Raw genomic sequence first — 6,177 nt, forward strand, 5'->3', positions numbered from 1 at the left:
TTCAGGGTAAAGGGATTGGTTTTACTCTGTTTGTTCAATCTCCTATTCTTTATGTACGTCCTCTTACTTTGTTCAATTCTGAAGTTGCACTGTAGGTTGGAGGTGGTCCTTTTTGCAGTTTTGAGATGTACTTAAGGGGAGAGCTGTGATTCAAAATCTGTCTGCAGGTCCTGGTATTCGCTAACAGGCGTGTGGATAATGTGGAACCCACTTCCCACTGCCCTGGAATCTTTCCAGGGCAGTGGGGCTGTAGGTTTACTCCCTGAAATAAAATGTGGTTAGCAGAGGGGAAAGAATGGAGCAGATAGTGGGTTGAAAAGGGGAGTGGAGAGATAGAGGAGTAAAGGGGGAAACAAACGAGTGTGCCAACAAATAGAGAGAGAGGCCTATACTGAAACAGATAAAAACAATAGACCACCGCTACAGTCGAACCAACTCTCATACAAACAAAAATAAAACATACAGTGATGCTAGCATACCAGCTATCCAACCATCTTATTAGTGTGCTGTTCCTCTATACAAAGACCTGGTTCACAGACAGAATAAAAGAGAAGAAAAGGAAAGGGAAAAGAGAAAAAAGGGAACAATACAGTAGGAATAGAATTAAGTCATTAAACTAATAGAATCAATGAAGCACACTCTGAGACATTTCGTTTAAGTCCAATGTCCTTTCAGGTCTGATTTCTCGTTTTTTTTTTTTTTTTCAAGCTGGTAAATTAGTTTGCAGTTAGGGTCAGTTCTCGTGATCTGCTGTGAAAGGACAGTTCAGAATAATCTCGGTTCAGAAGACTAGTCTATGTCTTTATGAAGCTTGTCTCTCCCGTTTCGGTGTTGTTACCTTGAATCGCCAGCAGGTGGTGCTATATCATCTGCTCGCCCCAGAGGGGGTGGGGCCGGACAGGATCAAGATGGCTGCCTGCCTCCGAGCAGGCAACAGGAGCCCCGCGCGCCGGGTGGGCAGGACAGTCTCCGTCGCAGGAGCGGTGGCAGCGATCCCAGCAGATCTTCCCTGAAGCGGTTTGATGTGGATCTCCTCCGGCCGGGTTGTGATGAGCTACCCGTGCCAGAGGCCGCGGCGGGCGCGGCGGCGGCGACGGCGGCGGCGGCGGCGGCGGCGGGAGCGCTGGTGGGGGGAGGGGCTGCGGCAGCAGCGGGAGAGGATGATGCAGTAAAAATGTCCAGTCCTTGCGATGTTCCAGTGATAGCGATGGCCGAGCTCTGTTTGAGGAGTAGGCTGCAATGCTGGGGTCCCCAGCCTCCCGGGGGCGAGAGTCAGAGACCCACTGCAGATCTCCCTTGCAGAGGGCTTCAGACACCGGGTTGCCAGGTCGCCATCTTGCCCCGGACTCCAGCAATTTTCAAGTACACAATATATTGTTATTCACTAGTTATCATGATGTACAACAGATCTCTTGAACTCGAACTTATTTCTCTTGTCTAACTGAAATTTTGTATCCTTTGACCAACATCTCCCCACCCCACCCCCAACTTCTACCTTTGGAAAAGCAAAGATTCATTCTTACTGTGATTGTCCTGGGTATGGATGTGTCTTTCTTCTTCACAGGGCTTCAGCCAACCGTGCTCTCTGAGGGTTCACAGAGTGTTTGATTCTCTGACATGAAATCCCATGTGACATCTTAGAATAAAGGACCTACTTCATGGCAAAGGAGATGAGGCAATTGGCATATGACTATGGAATCTACTGGTCCTATCACATTACAGCACAACCCAAAGCTGTAAGCCTGGTAATTCAGTTGCATGTCTTTAAGATGCCTCAGCTGAGGTGCTAGCTTGGAGATGACTCCCATGTGAGAAAGGGGCACTATTTTTCAGAATACTGTATAAATCTTGAAGTGATAACTATTATATGGCACTATGTGCTACAAAATTAGAATATATGAGTTCAGGAATGAAGTAGTATCCCCACTCAGCATTGCTCCCACTGAAAGACTGGGGGAATTCGTCTTCCTGTTCTCACAGCTTTAGGGTCTAGAGGTCTGTATTTCCATGGTTTAGGATCCTTTTGCCAAGGAATATAGAGTACATCCAAACTTAAAGCTGTGTCTCCTTCCTGGTTACCTTTGGCTCTTGTGCATCTAAGCAGTTGGCAGGCAGAGTAATGAACATATTGGTAGGGATCATGATGAAGAGTTCTTGATACATACAGGGGCAGGAAGAAATGAGTTTGTTATTCAGGTGTCCCACTAGGGCATGTCATAGTCTTCTTGTGCCTGATTTTAACAGTACATAGGCAAAAATAGTAATCACAGCTGGGAAAGGCCTCAGATCTCTTGGAAATGAGAATCTGAGCTACCTCAGCAGGCAAACCTAGACTACTGGAAACGCTTGTCAGTGGGTGGGGGAATCTGGAATGAGTAGAAGAAAAGAGAGCTGCACCTATCCCTGAGTTGCTATCAGTGTGGCTGATATTGGCTCACAGCTGAACCTAACTCTGGAGAAATGCTTTGGGCCACTAGGAGCTGCCTTACCCAGAAATGCCTGGAAGGTAATCCACCATCCCTGACATATACCCAGTGGTGGCTCACAGCTAATGGTTGACTGATATGGCAGTACAAAGCCCTTTGCCTCAAGGTGAGTCAATTCTGAGGTATAGTCATGCTCCTGTGGGATCAGGCTGTGGCTAGAGTTCAGCTTTTTGGAATTTTTTTTTTTTTTTTTTTTGCTTAGCTCCTTCCCCTGTTCCCCTCTGCTGTCCTGGTTCCCTCGCACCTCGATAGCTTTTTCTCAAGAATACTCCCTTGATAAATCATTTGCACAATAATCCAGTCTCAAGCTCTGCTTCTAAGGAATACTGACTAAGCCAGCCCTTCTTCACCACCCCCCAAAAAAAATTTCCTGGGGAAGAATTCTGATTCCCCTGTATGTAGTAAAGAACTTTTCAAAGAGAAATCTGGCCTTTGCCATCAATTATCAGGAGGTGCCCTCTAGGCCTTTGGATTGTTCTGCCTGATAGGAGCTCCTTTGTTTCCTTGAGGGCTTTGGCTACCAGATGGGGCCAAAAGTTTTTATTTGTGATGGGACCTTGGGCCTTATGATATTAGTTTTGCCTCCAGAAAGGACAGGGCATTACAGCTATCAGCCCAACCTTCAAGAGGAGCTGGAGATACCACATAGGCAGTATGTGAGCAAGCCCTAGCTCTGGACACCAAAGGTTTGGTTCACATCTGAACCCCTCCTGGACTCTGCCCTGTATGTCTCTTCTCATGGCTGATTTTAATCCCTGTGATAAACCATACTGTGGACATAACAACTTTCAGTGAAGGGAGTACGAGGCAAGAGGATTGCCTGAGTCCAGGGGTTGGTTTGAGACTAGCCTGGACAATTTGATGAGACCTCATCTCTATGATTAAAAAAAAAAATTAGCCAGGCATGGTGGCATGCACCTGTGGTTCCAGCTACTTGGAAGGCTGATGTGGAAAGATTGCCTGAGCCCAGCAGATCGAGGCTGCAGTGGCCATGAGTGTGCCACTGCACTCCAGTCTGGGTGACAGAGTGAGACTCCAACTCAAAAAAACCTACCCACAAAACCAAAAACAACTTTCAGTCAGTTCTATGAATTCTTCTAGTAAATTATCAGACATAGGGATGTTTGGAGTTCCCCAAAATTTGCAATTGGTGTCCTAGGTCAGGGAAGTCTTGTATAGACACTGCTCCTTCCAACTGTACGGTTGGATAAACTTTCACACCTGGCTTGAATCTCATTCTATCCCTGGAGTCATTACTAGGACCATCTGGGTAAAGCACGGCCCAACATATATATGATTGGAATTGGGAGGGAGCAGAGCTGGTGGGATGGACTGTCAAAAAGATGTTTCAATTTCACCAGCATTTTCTAGGGCCTGGAATCTGCCTAGCCCTGACAAAAGTCTGCTTCAGATATTGCTGATCCTATTTCTTTTCCTTTCTTTCCTTTACTGCATCAGGGAGAAACATACTCTTCTCACCCCTCTAGCCTTGATACTTCTCCCTTCAGATGCCCAATGTATGCATTTTGTTTATTGGCATATTTGATATTATTTTGCTTGGAAATCAGTGATATATTAGTATGGTAGCCTTCTTCATTTGATGCACATATTATATCTCCAGCAATATTTTTTATTTTTGGCAATTGAGTTTCCGATGTGAAAAAATTCCTCCACAACAAAGCTTCTTTGTTACTAGAAGTAGCATGGCATCCATATCCACTTCTTTACTATTTTAAGGAGTCTTTGATAATTTTTATCTCAATTTTTATTATCCTAGCTAATAATGTTACCTCATTCCTTAGCTTTTCCTGCAGTCAGATGTTAGTTGATGTCAAATACTTGAGAGTAGCTGGGAGGGAACACCATGGTAATGTTTGGGTATAATCCAAACAAACAAAAGACATGTAAATTGGAATTTGAATACCAGCAGATGTCAAACAAAAGTTCTGTTTCACTTAGGTTTAGCTCAGGAACTGGGTAATATATATTACACAAATTAGGGGAGTCAAAAGACACCAAGAAGCCAAGGCAGAGATTGACAAGGGTAGATGTTATCTAAAAATTTCACTAATATCCAAATGAAAAAGGTTCAGTTAACATTAGAACATCAACAGATACATGAAAACATGCTCAGTCTCACTAGTCATCAAAGAAATGCAAATCAAAACCACACTGAGAGACCACCTAACCCCAGTCAGGATAGTCATTATTAATAACTCGAGAAACAACAGATGCTGGCAAGGATGCAGAGAAAAGGGAATGCTTCAACACTGTTGGTAGGAGTGCAAACTAATACAACTTCTATGGAAAACAGTGTGGTGATTTCTAAAAGATCTAAAATTTGACCTTCCCTATGTCCCAGCAATGCACTTTCTGAAAATATACCTGGAGGAATTCAAATTGTTCTACAAAAAAATACCTGTGCATGCCTGTTTATTGTAACACTATTCACAATAGCAAAAACATGGAACCAACCATGCTGCCCATCGAAGCTGGACTGAATTTTTTAAAATGTGGTACATATACACAATGAAATATTATGCAGCCATAAAGAAGGGCAAACATATGGAATTCCAGGCAACTTGGATGGATTTAGAATCTATTATACTCAGTGATCTATCACAGAAACAAAGAACTGAGTATCACATGCTCTCACTCATAAATGGACCCTGAACCTTTATTGTAACACTACAAGAAAGAGATTGGCAGTAGCAGGACACTGCCGGGGGAGGGAGGGAAGGAAGGGACACATAACATCAATAAGGGTACTGATCCTAACCCAGGCGAAATGAAGACCAATGGGAGGCCCAAAATTTACCTGTACGTCGAACACTTATGTAGCTAATCCTGACTTGTGTGTACCCCTCATCTTCAAAATAAAATAAGACATTAGAACATCACAGCAGTGAAGGCTATAATTTTTTGCTATATATATATGTTAAAGTAAGCCTATATATATGTATATATAAATGCACTTTCTTCCTTAACTAGTCATAAACTGTATATATATTTTGTTCTTTAAGCTATTTCTTCTCAACTACTTGACTGAAACAAGCTCAGTATCTGGAAATAGACACAGTTCTGACCTTATTAGCTGGGGTAGCTGGGGATCATTTGCTGTACCTCTCTGAGTCATAGTTTCAAGTATAACTACCTTATAGGGTTATTAAGAGCATTATAAATAATTTATGAAAAAATGCTTGATCTAACAGAGGTGCTCAGTAAATGTAGCTATCACTAATATTTCTTACAGCATTCTAGGTTTTAAGAAAATAACTCACTAAGTATTCATAAGGAAGTACCACTCTGATATTCTAACTAGATGTGTCAGCTAAGCTGGTGTCCAAGTAGAAACCACTTTGGTTGTTCCATCCTTTCTATATCCTCTATAAGTTTTTGAGGACTGGGCTGCCTACTGGTTTTTGCCTTCATTGGCTCTGCTCCTTTAAAGATGCTGGCACTCTCAACCTGACGTTCAGCCTCACCATCTTCCAACCATTACTTTTGCCTTTGTATCTAAGCTGGCAATATTATACCAGATTCAACCAGAGCCATTGGAGTGTGGGATTAATTTTACTGCTTTGGGTGCCTAGAGAGAGCCCTGGTTTCTTGTGTGTCCCAAAGCCACAGCCTTCTGCTCATCCCTCTGTGTTATGCCAGGCCATGTGACTGGACTTCTGCCTTAGTTAAC

The sequence above is a fragment of the Carlito syrichta genome, unplaced genomic scaffold, assembly GCF_000164805.1.
Source record: "Carlito syrichta isolate Samal-C Ts95f unplaced genomic scaffold, Tarsius_syrichta-2.0.1 Scaffold315426, whole genome shotgun sequence".
Classification (NCBI taxonomy): domain Eukaryota; kingdom Metazoa; phylum Chordata; class Mammalia; order Primates; family Tarsiidae; genus Carlito; species Carlito syrichta.